The sequence below is a fragment of the Mytilus edulis genome, chromosome 8, assembly GCF_963676685.1.
Source record: "Mytilus edulis chromosome 8, xbMytEdul2.2, whole genome shotgun sequence".
In the NCBI taxonomy this organism is placed as follows: Eukaryota; Metazoa; Mollusca; class Bivalvia; order Mytilida; family Mytilidae; genus Mytilus; species Mytilus edulis.
This window is the reverse complement of record NC_092351.1, coordinates 77770383-77785911: the sequence shown is the minus strand read 5'-3', so window position 1 is coordinate 77785911 and position 15529 is coordinate 77770383.

Sequence of the window (15529 nt, the reverse complement as noted above, 5' to 3'; positions counted from 1 at the left end):
TGATTTTGCAGGAGGAAACTGGTGCATTTATTGATTAAAAGATCTGTTCAACTGTGAAGAATTTCAAGCAGAACAACTTCAACAAGATGTTATTTAGCATTTCTAGTTGGAAGTCCTGATACAGCAATTTTGATTACAGACAGGAAGAGAAGTTTACTTCTGATAATTACATAAAATGAAAATTCAAGAAAATCCTTTTTAATAATTTCATGATTGTAAGGTGTATATATTTGTCTGGCAGGTTTCTAGTCAAAATAATTATGACGTCTTGAAAGGCTATTATTTTTTTTCTTTGACGCCTTACATCGACAGGAAGGCGTCTAAACAAAAATTTAAAACAGCCTTCCAAGACGTCATAATTATTTGGACCAGCAGGTTTCATGTTCATCTGCTTTAATATGCATATATATGCCAATCGTGTGAATCATCAAGCCATTAAAGTAACAAGCAAGTTCATTAAAGTGTTTAATTAGTGGCTTGAAGTTGTAAAGAGTTAACTGACCATTAAAATACAAACACACCATTAAAGTACAAACCAGCCAATAAAGAAATGATCCATCGATTGAAATAATAATGGCCATTACATTCTTTTATAGATGTACCATTACTTTTTCATGCCAAATTTAATGGTTATTTTTTAATGCCCACTATCATGACTATCAAGTCGTTTTAATTGCCATTAAAATGCAGGAATGGCCATTGAAAATCCCGTAGAAAAAAATGGTGCTATTAATAACGGTTACATTTAATGCACATTAAAATTTTGAAAACAGAATTCATGCCCATTAACTGTTATAAAATAGAAATTAATGGCCATTATATTTTGTTCCTATGGTAAAAGTTAATGGTCATTATCTGGTAAATGCATGCCCATTAATATATTTATGAAGAAATTAAGGGCTCATAATTTATGGCCATTATTCCAAGTTTCATGGCTTTATTTAAGGGTTAATATTCATTTGTTTAATGGCAAGACGATTAATTTAATGGACATTTACCCCATTAGATGTAACCGTAATTAATAGACCTAATTTAATTGGTATATTTCATGGCTTATTAATGGGTATTCTCACAGTAGTGTTAGTCTTTTATTATTTTAATTTAAGTTTCTTGTGTACAATTTGGAAATTAGTATGGCGTTCATTATCACTGAACTAGTATATATTTGTTTAGGGGCCAGCTAAAGGTCGCCTCCGTGGCGGGAATTTCTCGCTACATTGAAGACCTGTTGGTGACCTTCTGCTGTTGTTTTTTCTATGGTCGGGTTGTTTTCTCTCTGACACATTCCCCATTTCCATTTTCAATTTTATTATATAAAAAGAATAATTAGCTTGAAAAACTGTTTAAAAGATATGTGTACAATGTATTCCTGAACCAGGCTCAAGCTAGCAGCCACTCGCTAGCAGCCACTTCGCTAGCAGCCAGTTTTCAAATATGTCTATAAACCCAAAAGTTGCAAAAGATTCAAACGTACTTTAAATGTTTTTATCAATCATATAATCACAAAATAATCTGTTTTTATATATGAGTGAGTAGCCGAAGACACTATTTAATGTTTTTTTTTCTTCAAATTTACATGTAATTTCCTGATCATTAATTTAGAGACAATAGAATACGCTTTTCATATACCAAAACAGCGTAATGCGCGCAATTTTAAATAGTGTATGAAGAATAGTAAATAGCTAAGCACTTTTTTAAATGCTGGCAAAGTTGTTGCTACATGACATCGACTTTTAAATAAGAAATCAATTTTGTGATATTGTAAGAAATAGCTTTCCATAGTCTCGGCATCCTGTCAAGTAGTTCCTAAATAGTATCAATAGTTTTGCATTACAAGAATAGAAAATTGCACTCGTGCTTTGCTATTTTTTTGTCAGACAAATTCGTTTTGACAAAATATTCTACTTCTGAACAAGCGGAATGCGCTCACATTTGATTATACGAAAGGTTTATTTGTTGTACTTAATGTATGGTGTGCACAGAAATAAAATTAGCAATTTATAAAAGAAACCTACCTTTGGACCTATGGTGAAATTTTCCCATCTTGGCCATTTGGCCCATTGGACCATAGACCATTACCTATCATTTGCACCTAGTGGGTAAAAAAGTATTGCCGTAAAGTTGGGGTAGGCATGTTTGACCCTTAAGACCTAAGTTCGGACCTATGGTGAAGACAAACTATGAGTTGTCCCACCTGGACCTTTTGGCACATTGGACCCTAGCCCATTACCTACCATTTCCACCTAGTGGCCAAAAAAGTATTGCCGTAGGGAATTTTACACTCTTTTAAAAATTGGGGTAAGGCATTTTTTTGAAATTTAACTTTGGACCCATGGTGAGGACAAACCATGAGTTGTCCCACCTGGACCTTTTGACCCATTCGACCTTAGACCATTACCTATCATTTGCACCTAGTGGGTAAAAAAGTATTGCCGTAGGGAATTTTTGGCAGACTTTTGAAAAGTTGGGGTAGGCATGTTTGACCCTTAAGACCTAAGTTCGGACCTTTGGTGAAGACAAACTATAAGGTGTTCCACCTGGACCTTTTGGCCCATTGGACCCTAGCCCATTATCTACCATTTCCACCAAGTGGCTAAAAAAGTATTGCCGTAGGGAATTTTTTACACTCTTTTAAAAATTAGGGTAAGGCATTTTTTTGAAATCTAACTTTGGATCCATGGTGAGGACAAACCATGAGTTGTTCCACCTAGACCTTTTGACCCATTGGACCTTAGACCATTACCTATCATTTGCACCTAGTGGGTAAAAAAGTATTGCCGTAGGGAATTTTTGGCAGACTTTTGAAAAGTTGGGGTAGGCATGATTGACCCTTAAGACCTAAGTTCGGACCTTTTGTGAAGACAAACTATAAGGTTTTCCACCTGGACCTTTTGGCCCGTTAGACCCTAGCCCATTATCTACCATTTCCACCTAGTGGCTAAAAAAGTATTGCCGTAGGGAATTTTTTACACTCTTTTAAAAATTAGGGTAAGGCATTTTTTTGAAATCTAAATTTGGATCCATGGTGAGGACAAACCATGAGTTGTCCCACCTGGACCTTTTGACCCATTGGACCTTAGACCATTACCTATCATTTGCTCCTAGTGGGTAAAAAAGTATTGCCGTAGGGAATTTTTGGCAGACTTTTGAAAAGTTGGGGTAGGCATGTTTGACCCTTAAGACCTAAGTTCGGACCTTTGGTGAAGACAAACTATGAGTTGTCCCATCTGGACCTTTTGGCCCATTGGACCCTAGCCCATTATCTATCATTTCCACCTAGTGGCTAAAAAAGTATTGCCGTAGGGAATTTTTTACACTCTTTTAAAAATTAGGGTAAGGCATTTTTTTGTAATCTAACTTTGGACCCATGGTGAGGACAAACCATGAGTTGTCCCACCTGGACCTTTTGACCCATTGGACCTTAGACCATAACCTATCATTTGCACCTAGTGGGTAAAAAAGTATTGCCGTAGGGAATTTTTGACAGACTTTTGAAAAGTTGGGGTAGGCATGTTTGACCCTTAAGACCTAAGTTCGGACCTATGGTGAAGACAAACTATGAGTTGTCCCACCTGGACCTTTTGGCACATTGGACCCTAGCCCATTACATACCATTTCCACCTAGTGGCTAAAAAAGAATTGCCGTAGGGAATTTTTTACACTCTTTTAAAAATTAGGGTAAGGCATTTTTTTGAAATCTAACTTTGGACCCATGGTGAGGACAAACCATGAGTTGTCCCACCTGGATTTTTGACCCATTTGACCTTAGACCATTACCTATCATTTGCACCTAGTGGGTAAAAAAGTATTGCCGTAGGGAATTTTTGACAGACTTTTGAAAAGTTGGGGTAGGCATGTTTGACCCTTGGGACCTAAATTCGGACCTATGGTGAAGACAAACTATGAGTTGTCCCACCTGGACCTTTTGGCCCATTGGACCCTAGCCCATTACCTACCATTTCCACCTAGTGGCTAAAAAAGCATTGCCGTAGGGAATTTTTTACACTCTTTTAAAAATTGGGGTAAGGTATTTTTTTGAAATCTAACTTTGGACCCATGGTGAGGACAAACCATGAGTTGTCCCACCTGGACTTTTTGATCCATTGGACCTTAGACCATTACCTATCATTTGCACCTAGTGGGTAAAACAGTATTGCCGTAGGGAATTTTTGACAGACTTTTGAAAAGTTGGGGTAGGCATGTTTGACCCTTAAGACCTAAGTTCGGACCTATGGTGAAGACAAACTATGAGTTGTCCCACCTGGACCTTTTGGCACATTGGACCCTAGCCCATTACCTACCATTTCCACCTAGTGGCTAAAAAAATATTGCCGTAGGGAATTTTTAACACTCTTTTAAAAATTGGGGTAAGGCATTTTTTTGAAATCTAACTTTGGACCCATGGTGAGGACAAACCATGAGTTGTCCCACCTGGACTTTTTGATCCATTGGACCTTAGACCATTACCTATCATTTGCACCTAGTGGGTAAAAAAGTATTGCCGTAAGGAATTTTTGACAGACTTTTGAAAAGTTGGGGTAGGCATGTTTGACCCTTAAGACCTTAGTTCGGACCTATGGTGAAGACAAACTATGAGTTGTCCCACCTGGACCTTTTGGCACATTGGACCCTAGCCCATTACCTACGATTTCCACCTAATGGCTAAACAAGTATTGCCGTAGGGGATATTTTACACTCTTTTAAAAATTAGGGTAAGGCATTTTTTTGAAATCTAACTTTGGACCCATGGTGAGGACAAACCATGAGTTGTCCCACCTGGACCTTTTTATCCATTGGACCTTAGACCATTACCTATCATTTGCACATAGTGGGTAAAAAAGTGTTGCCGTAGGGAATTTTTTACACTCTTTTGAAAAGTTGGGGTAGGCATGTTTGACCCTTGGGACCTAAATTCGGACCTATGGTGAAGACAAACTATGAGTTGTCCCACCTGGACCTTTTGACCCATTGGACCCTAGCCCATTACCTACCATTTCCACCTAGTGGCTAAAAAAGTATTGCCGTAGGGAATTTTTTACACTCTTTTAAAAATTGGGGTAAGGTAATTTTTTGAAATCTAACTTTGGACCCATGGTGAGGACAAACCATGAGTTGTCCCACCTGGACTTTTTGATCCATTGGACCTTAGACCATTACCTATCATTTGCACCTAGTGGGTAAAACAGTATTGCCGTAGGGAATTTTTGACAGACTTTTGAAAAGTTGGGGTAGGCATGTTTGACCCTTAAGACCTAAGTTCGGACCTATGGTGAAGACAAACTATGAGTTGTCCCACCTGGACCTTTTGGCACATTGGACCCTAGCCCATTATCTACCATTTCCACCTAGTGGCTAAAAAAGTATTGCCGTAGGGAATTTTTTACACTCTTTTAAAAATTAGGGTAAGGCATTTTTTTTAAATCTAACTTTGGACCCATGGTGAGGACAAACCATGAGTTGTCCCACCTGGACCTTTTGACCCATTGGACCTTAGACCATAACCTATCATTTGCACCTAGTGGGTAAAAAAATATTGCCGTAAGGAATTTTTGACAGACTTTTGAAAAGTTGGGGTAGGCATGTTTGACCCTTAAGACCTTAGTTCGGACCTATGGTGAAGACAAACTATGAGTTGCCCCACCTGGGCCTTTTGGCACATTGAACCCTAGCCCATTACATACCATTTCCACCTAGTGGCTAAAAAAGAATTGCCGTAGGGAATTTTTTACACTCTTTTAAAAATTAGGGTAAGGCATTTTTTTTAAATCTAACTTTGGACCCATGGTGAGGACAAACCATGAGTTGTCCCACCTGGACCTTTTGACCCATTGGACCTTAGCCCATTACCTATCATTTGCATCTAGTGGGTAAAAAAGTATTGCCGTAGGGAATTTTTGACAGACTTTTGAAAAGTTGGGGTAGGCATGTTTGACCCTTGGGACCTAAATTCGGACCTATGGTGAAGACAAACTATGAGTTGTCCCACCTGGACCTTTTGGCCCATTGGACCCTAGCCCATTATCTACCATTTCCACCTAGTGGCTAAAAAAGTATTGCCGTAGGGAATTTTTTACACTCTTAAAAATTGGGGTAAGGTATTTTTTTGAAATCTAACTTTGGACCCATGGTGAGGACAAACCATGAGTTGTCCCACCTGGACTTTTTGATCCATTGGACCTTAGACCATTACCTATCATTTGCACCTAGTGGGTAAAACAGTATTGCCGTAGGGAATTTTTGACAGACTTTTGAAAAGTTGGGGTAGGCATGTTTGACCCTTAAGACCAAAGTTCGGGACTATGGTGAAGACAAACTATGAGTTGTCCCACCTGGACCTTTTGGCACATTAGACCCTAGCCCATTACCTACTATTTCCACCTAGTGGCTAAAAAAGTATTGCCGTAGGGAATTTTTAACACTCTTTTAAAAATTGGGGTAAGGCATTTTTTTGAAATCTAACTTTGGACCCATGGTGAGGACAAACCATGAGTTGTCCCACCTGGACCTTTTGACCCATTGGACCTTAGACTATTACCTATCATTTGCACCTAGTAGGTAAAAAAGTATTGCCGTAGGGAATTTTTGGCAGACTTTTGAAAAGTTGGGGTAGGAATGTTTGACCCTTAAGACCTAAGTTCGGACCTATGGTGAAGACAAACTATAAGTTGTCCCATCTGGACCTTTTGGCCCATTGGACCCTAGCCCATTATCTACCATTTCGACCTAGTGGCTAAAAAAGTATTGCCGTAGGGAATTTTTTACACTCTTTTAAAAATTAGGGTAAGGCATTTTTTTTAAATCTAACTTTGGACCCATGGTGAGGACAAACCATGAGTTGTCCCACCTGGACCTTTTGACCCATTGGACCTTAGACCATTACCTATCATTTGCACATAGATGGTAAAAAAGTATTGCCGTAGGGAATTTTTGACAGACTTTTGAAAAGTTGGGGTAGGCATGTTTGACCCTTGGGACCTAAATTCGGACCTATGGTGAAGACAAACTATGAGTTGTCCCACCTGGACCTTTTGGCCCATTGGACCCTAGCCCATTATCTACCATTTCCACCTAGTGGCTAAAAAAGTATTGCCGTAGGGAATTTTTTACACTCTTAAAAATTGGGGTAAGGTATTTTTTTGAAATCTAACTTTGGACCCATGGTGAGGACAAACCATGAGTTGTCCCACCTGGACTTTTTGATCCATTGGACCTTAGACCATTACCTATCATTTGCACCTAGTGGGTAAAACAGTATTGCCGTAGGGAATTTTTGACAGACTTTTGAAAAGTTGGGGTAGGCATGTTTGACCCTTAAGACCTAAGTTCGGACCTATGGTGAAGACAAACTATGAGTTGTCCCACCTGGACCTTTTGGCACATTGGACCCTAGCCCATTACCTACTATTTCCACCTAGTGGCTAAAAAAGTATTGCCGTAGGGAATTTTTAACACTCTTTTAAAAATTGGGGTAAGGCATTTTTTTGAAATCTAACTTTGGACCCATGGTGAGGACAAACCATGAGTTGTCCCAACTAAACCTATTGACCCATTGGACATTATACCATTACCTATCATTTGCACCTAGTGGGTAAAAAAGTATTGCCGTAGGGAATTTTTGGCAGACTTTTGAAAAGTTGGGGTAGGAATGTTTAATCCTTAAGACCTAAGTTCTGACCTATGGTGAAGACAAACTATAAGTTGTCCCACCTGGACCTTTTGGCCCATTAGACCCTAGCCCATTACCTACCATTTCCACCTAGTGGCTAAAAAAGTATTGCCGTAGGGAATTTTTTACACTCTTTTAAAAATTAGGGTAAGGCATTTTTTTTAAATCTAACTTTGGACCCATGGTGAGGACAAACCATGAGTTGTCCCACCTGGACCTTTTGACCCATTGGACCTTAGACCATTACCTATCATTTGCACCTAGTAGGTAAAAAAGTATTGCCGTAGGGAATTTTTGGCAGACTTTTGAAAAGTTGGGGTAGGAATGTTTGACCCTTAAGACCTAAGTTCGGACCTATGGTGAAGACAAACTATAAGTTGTCCCACCTGGACCTTTTGGCCCATTGGACCCTAGCCCATTACCTACCATTTCCACCTAGTGGCTAAAAAAGTATTGCCGTAGGGAATTTTTTACACTCTTTTAAAAATTAGGGTAAGGCATTTTTTTTAAATCTAACTTTGGACCCATGGTGAGGACAAACCATGAGTTGTCCCACCTGGACCTTTTGACCCATTGGACCTTAGACCATTACCTATCATTTGCACATAGTGGGTAAAAAAGTATTGCTGTAGGGAATTTTTGACAGACTTTTGAAAAGTTGGGGTAGGCATGTTTGACCCTTGGGACCTAAATTCGGACCTATGGTGAAGACAAACTATGAGTTGTCCCACCTGGACCTTTTGGCCCATTGGACCCTAGCCCATTATCTACCATTTCCACCTAGTGGCTAAAAAAGTATTGCCGTAGGGAATTTTTTACACTCTTAAAAATTGGGGTAAGGTATTTTTTTGAAATCTAACTTTGGACCCATGGTGAGGACAAACCATGAGTTGTCCCACCTGGACTTTTTGATCCATTGGACCTTAGACCATTACCTATCATTTGCACCTAGTGGGTAAAACAGTATTGACGTAGGGAATTTTTGACAGACTTTTGAAAAGTTGGGGTAGGCATGTTTGACCCTTAAGACCTAAGTTCGGACCTATGGTGAAGACAAACTATGAGTTGTCCCACCTGGACCTTTTGGCACATTGGACCCCAGCCCATTACCTACTATTTCCACCTAGTGGCTAAAAAAGTATTGCCGTAGGGAATTTTTAACACTCTTTTAAAAATTGGGGTAAGGCATTTTTTTTAAATCTAACTTTGGACCCATGGTGAGGACAAACCATGAGTTGTCCCACCTGGACCTTTTGACCCATTGGACCTTAGACCATTACCTATCATTTGCACCTAGTGGGTAAAAAAGTATTGCCGTAGGGAATTTTTGGCAGACTTTTGAAAAGTTGGGGTAGGAATGTTTGACCCTTAAGACCTAAGTTCGGACCTATGGTGAAGACAAACTATAAGTTGTCCCACCTGGACCTTTTGGCCCATTGGACCTTAGCCCATTACCTACCATTTCCACCTAGTGGCTAAAAAAGTATTGCCGTAGGGAATTTTTTACACTCTTTTAAAAATTAGGGTAAGGCATTTTTTTTAAATCTAACTTTGGACCCATGGTGAGGACAAACCATGAGTTGTCCCACCTGGACTTTTTGATCCATTGGACCTTAGACCATTACCTATCATTTGCACCTAGTGGGTAAAACAGTATTGCCGTAGGGAATTTTTGACAGACTTTTGAAAAGTTGGGGTAGGCATGTTTGACCCTTAAGACCTAAGTTCGGACCTATGGTGAAGACAAACTATGAGTTGTCCCACCTGGACCTTTTGGCACATTGGACCCTAGCCCATTACCTACTATTTCCACCTAGTGGCTAAAAAAGTATTGCCGTAGGGAATTTTTAACACTCTTTTAAAAATTGGGGTAAGGCATTTTTTTTAAATCTAACTTTGGACCCATAATGAGGACAAACCATGAGTTGTCCCACCTGGACCTTTTGACCCATTGGACCTTAGACCATTACCTATCATTTGCACCTAGTGGGTAAAAAAGTATTGCCGTAGGGAATTTTTGGCAGACTTTTGAAAAGTTGGGGTAGGAATGTTTGACCCTTAAGACCTAAGTTCGGACCTATGGTGAAGACAAACTATAAGTTGTCCCACCTGGACCTTTTGGCCCATTGGACCCTAGCCCATTACCTACCATTTCCACCTAGTGGCTAAAAAAGTATTGCCGTAGGGAATTTTTAAAACTCTTTTAAAAATTAGGGTAAGGCATTTTTTTAAAATCTAACTTTGGACCCATGGTGAGGACAAACCATGAGTTGTCCCACCTGGACCTTTTGACCCATTGGACCTTAGACCATTACCTATCATTTGCACATAGTGGGTAAAAAAGTATTGCCGTAGGGAATTTTTGACAGACTTTTGAAAAGTTGGGGTAGGCATGTTTGACCCTTGGGACCTAAGTTCGGACCTATGGTGAAGACAAACTTTGAGTTGTCCCACCTGGACCTTTTGGCCCATTGGACCCTAGCCCATTACCTACCATTTCCACCTAGTGGCTAAACAAGTATTGCCGTAGGGAATTTTTTACACTCTTTTAAAAATTGGGGTAAGGTATTTTTTTTAAATCTAACTTTGGACCCATGGTGAGGACAAACCATGAGTTGTCCCACCTGGATTTTTGATCCATTGGACCTTAGACCATTACCTATCATTTGCACCTAGTGGGTAAAACAGTATTGCCGTAGAGAATTTTTGACAGACTTTTGAAAAGTTGGGGTAGGCATGTTTGACCCTTAAGACCTAAGTTCGGACCTATGACGAAGACAAACTATGAGTTGTCTCACCTGGACCTTTTGGCACATTGGACCCTAGCCCATTACCTACCATTTCCACCTAGTGGCTAAAAAAGTATTGCCGTAGGGAATTTTTAACACTCTTTTAAAAATTGGGGTAAGGCATTTTTTTGAAATCTAACTTTGGACCCATGGTGAGGACAAACCATGAGTTGTCCCACCTGGACCTTTTGACCCATTGGACCTTAGACCATTACCTATCATTTGCACATAGTGGGTAAAAAAGTATTGCCGTAGGGAATTTTTGACAGACTTTTGAAAAGTTGAGGTAGGCATGTTTGACCCTTGGGACCTTAGTTCGGACCTATGGTGAAGACAAACTTTGAGTTGTCCCACCTGAACCTTTTGGCCCATTGGACCCTAGCCCATTACCTACCATTTCCACCTAGTGGCTAAAAAAGTATTGCCGTAGGGAATTTTTTACACTCTTTTAAAAATTGGGGTAAGGTATTTTTTTGAAATCTAACTTTGGACCCATGGTGAGGACAAACCATGAGTTGTCCCACCTGGATTTTTGATCCATTAGACCTTAGACCATTACCTATCATTTGCACCTAGTGGGTAAAACAGTATTGCCGTAGAGAATTTTTGACAGACTTTTGAAAAGTTGGGGTAGGCATGTTTGACCCTTAAGACCTAAGTTCGGACCTATGGTGAAGACAAACTATGAGTTGTCCCACCTGGACCTTTTGGCCCATTGGACCCTAGCCCATTATCTACCATTTCCACCTAGTGGCTAAAAAAGTATTGCCGTAGGGAATTTTTTACACTCTTAAAAATTGGGGTAAGGTATTTTTTTGAAATCTAACTTTGGACCCATGGTGAGGACAAACCATGAGTTGTCCCACCTGGACTTTTTGATCCATTGGACCTTAGACCATTACCTATCATTTGCACCTAGTGGGTAAAACAGTATTGCCCTAGGGAATTTTTGACAGACTTTTGAAAAGTTGGGGTAGGCATGTTTGACCCTTGGGACCTAAGTTCGGACCTATGGTGAAGACAAACTATGAGTTGTCCCACCTGGACCTTTTGGCACATTGGACCCTAGCCGATTACCTACTATTTCCACCTAGTGGCTAAAAAAGTATTGCCGTAGGGAATTTTTAACACTCTTTTAAAAAATTGGGGTAAGGCATTTTTTTGAAATCTAACTTTAGACCCATGGTGAGGACAAACCATGAGTTGTCCCACCTGGACCTTTTGACCCATTGGACCTTAGACCATTACCTATCATTTGCACATAGTGGGTAAAAAAGTATTGCCGTAGGGAATTTTTGACAGACTTTTGAAAAGTTGGGGTAGGCATGTTTGACACTTGGGACCTCAGTTCGGACCTATGGTGAAGACAAACTTTGAGTTGTCCCACCTGGACCTTTTGGCCCATTGGACCCTAGCCCATTACCTACCATTTCCACCTAGTGGCTAAAAAAGTATTGCCGTAGGGAATTTTTTACACTCTTTTAAAAATTGGGGTAAGGTATTTTTTTTTTAATCTAACTTTGGACCCATGGTGAGGACAAACCATGAGTTGTCCCACCTGGATTTTTGATCCATTGGACCTTAGACCATTACCTATCATTTGCACCTAGTGGGTAAAACAGTATTGCCGTAGAGAATTTTTTACAGACTTTTGAAAAGTTGGGGTAGGCATGTTTGACCCTTAAGACCTAAGTTCGGACCTATGGTGAAGACAAACTTTGAGTTGTCCCACCTGGACCTTTTGGCCCATTGGACCCTAGCCCATTACCTACCATTTCCACCTAGTGGCTAAAAAAGTATTGCCGTAGGGAATTTTTTACACTCTTTTAAAAATTGGGGTAAGGTATTTTTTTGAAATCTAACTTTGGACCCATGGTAAGGACAAACCATGAGTTGTCCCACCTGGATTTTTGATCCATTGGACCTTAGACCATTACTTATCATTTGCACCTAGTGGGTAAAACAGTATTGCCGTAGAGAGTTTTTGACACTCTTTTAAAAATTGGGGTAAGGCATTTTTTTGAAATCTAACTTTGGACCCATGTAGAGGACAAACCATGAGTTGTCCCACCTGGACCTTTTCACCAATTGGACCTTAGACCATAACCTATCATTTGCACCTAGTGGGTAAAAAAGTATTGCCGTGGGGAATTTTTGGCAGACTTTTGAAAAGTTGGGGTAGGCATGTTTGACCCTTAAGACCTAAGTTCGGACCTATGGTGAAGACAAACTATAAGTTGTCCCACCTGGACCTTTTGGCCCACTGGACCCTAGCCCATTACCTACCATTTCCACCTAGTGGCTAAAAAAGTATTGCCGTAGGGAATGTTTTACACTCTTTTAAAAATTAGGGTAAGGCATTTTTTTTAAATCTAACTTTGGACCCATGGTGAGGACAAACCATGAGTTGTCCCACCTGGACCTTTTGACCCATTGGACCTTAGACCATTACCTATCATTTGCACCTAGTTGGTAAAACAGTATTGCCGTAGGGAATTTTTGACAGACTTTTGAAAAGTTAGGGTAGGCATGTTTGACCCTTAAGACCTAAGTTCGGACCTATGGTGAAGACAAACTATGAGTTGTCCCACCTGGACCTTTTGGCCCATTGGACCCTAGCCCATTACCTACCATTTCCACCTAGTGGCTAAAAAAGTATTGCCGTAGGGAATGTTTTACACTCTTTTAAAAATTAGGGTAAGGCATTTTTTTTAAATCTAACTTTGGACCCATGGTGAGGACAAACCATGAATTGTCCCACCTGGACCTTTTGATCCATTGGACCTTAGACCATTACCTATCATTTGCACCTAGTGGGGAAAAAGTATTGCCGTAGGGAATTTTTGGCAAACTTTTGTAAAGTTGGGGTAGGCATGTTTGACCCTTAAGACCTAAGTTCGGACCTATGGTGAAGACAAACTATGAGTTGACCCACCTGGACCTTTTGGCCCATTGGACCCTAGCCCATTACCTACTGTTTCCTCCTAGTGGCTAAAAAAGTATTGCCGTAGGGAATTTTTTACACTCTTTTAAAAATTAGGGTAAGGCATTTTTTTTAAATCTAACTTTGGACCCATGGTGAGGACAAACCATGAGTTGTCCCACCTGGACCTTTTGACCCATTGGACCTTAGACCATTACCTATCATTTGCAACTAGTGGGTAAAAAGGTATTGCCGTAGGGAACTTTTGACAGACTTTTGAAAAGTTAGGGTAGGCATGTTTGACCCTTAAGACCTAAGTTCGGACCTATGGTGAAGACAAACTATGAGTTGTCCCACCTGGACCTTTTGGCCCATTGGACCCTAGCCCATTACCTACCATTTCCACCTAGTGGCTAAAAAAGTATTACCGTAGGGAATTTTTAACACTCTTTTAACAATTGTGGTAAGGCATTTTTTTTTAAATCTAACTTTGGACCCATTGTGAGGACAAACCATGAGTTCTCCCACCTGGACCTTTTGACCCATTGGACCTTAGACCATTACCTACCATTTCCACTTAGTGGGTAAAAAAGTATTGCCGTAGGGAATTTTTAACACTCTTTTAAACATTGGGGTAAGGCATTTTTTTGAAATCTAACTTTGGACTCATGGTGAGGACAAACCATGAGTTGTCCCACCTGGACCTTTTGACCCATTGGACCTTAGACCATTACCTATCATTTGCACCTAGTGGGTAAAACAGTATTGCCGTAGGGAATTTTTGGCAGACTTTTGAAAAGTTGGGGTAGGCATGTTTGACCCTTAAGACCTAAGTTCGGACCTATGGTGAAGACAAACTATAAGTTGTCCCACCTGGACCTTTTGGCCCATTGGACCCTAGCCCATTACCTACCATTTCCACCTAATGGCTAAAAAAGTATTGCCGTAGGGAATGTTTTACACTCTTTTAAAAATTAGGGTAAGGCATTTTTTTTAAATCTAACTTTGGACCCATGGTGAGGACAAACCATGAGTTGTCCCACCTGGACCTTTTGACCCATTGGACCTTTTGACCCATTGGACCTTAGACCATTACCTATCATTTGCACCTAGTTGGTAAAACAGTATTGCCGTAGGGAATTTTTGACAGACTTTTGAAAAGTTAGGGTAGGCATGTTTGACCCTTAAGACCTAAGTTCGGACCTATGGTGAAGACAAACTATGAGTTGTCCCACCTGGACCTTTTGGCCCATTGGACCCTAGCCCATTACCTACCATTTCCACCTAGTGGCTAAAAAAGTATTGCCGTAGGGAATGTTTTACACTCTTTTAAAAATTAGGGTAAGGCATTTTTTTTAAATCTAACTTTGGACCCATGGTGAGGACAAACCATGAATTGTCCCACCTGGACCTTTTGATCCATTGGACCTTAGACCATTACCTATCATTTGCACCTAGTGGGGAAAAAGTATTGCCGTAGGGAATTTTTGGCAAACTTTTGTAAAGTTGGGGTAGGCATGTTTGACCCTTAAGACCTAAGTTCGGACCTATGGTGAAGACAAACTATGAGTTGACCCACCTGGACCTTTTGGCCCATTGGACCCTAGCCCATTACCTACTGTTTCCTCCTAGTGGCTAAAAAAGTATTGCCGTAGGGAATTTTTTACACTCTTTTAAAAATTAGGGTAAGGCATTTTTTTTAAATCTAACTTTGGACCCATGGTGAGGACAAACCATGAGTTGTCCCACCTGGACCTTTTGACCCATTGGACCTTAGACCATTACCTATCATTTGCACCTAGTGGGTAAAACAGTATTGCCGTAGGGAATTTTTGGCAGACTTTTGAAAAGTTGGGGTAGGCATGTTTGACCCTTAAGACCTAAGTTCGGACCTATGGTGAAGACAAACTATAAGTTGTCCCACCTGGACCTTTTGGCCCATTGGACCCTAGCCAATTATCTACCATTTCCACATAGTGGCTAAAAAAGTATTGCCGTAGGGAATTTTTTACACTCTTTTAAAAATTAGGGTAAGGCATTTTTTTGAAATCTAACTTTGGACCCATGGTGAGGACAAACCATGAGTTGTCCCACCTGGACCTTTTGACCCATTGGACCTTAGACCATTACCTATCATTTGTACCTAGTGGG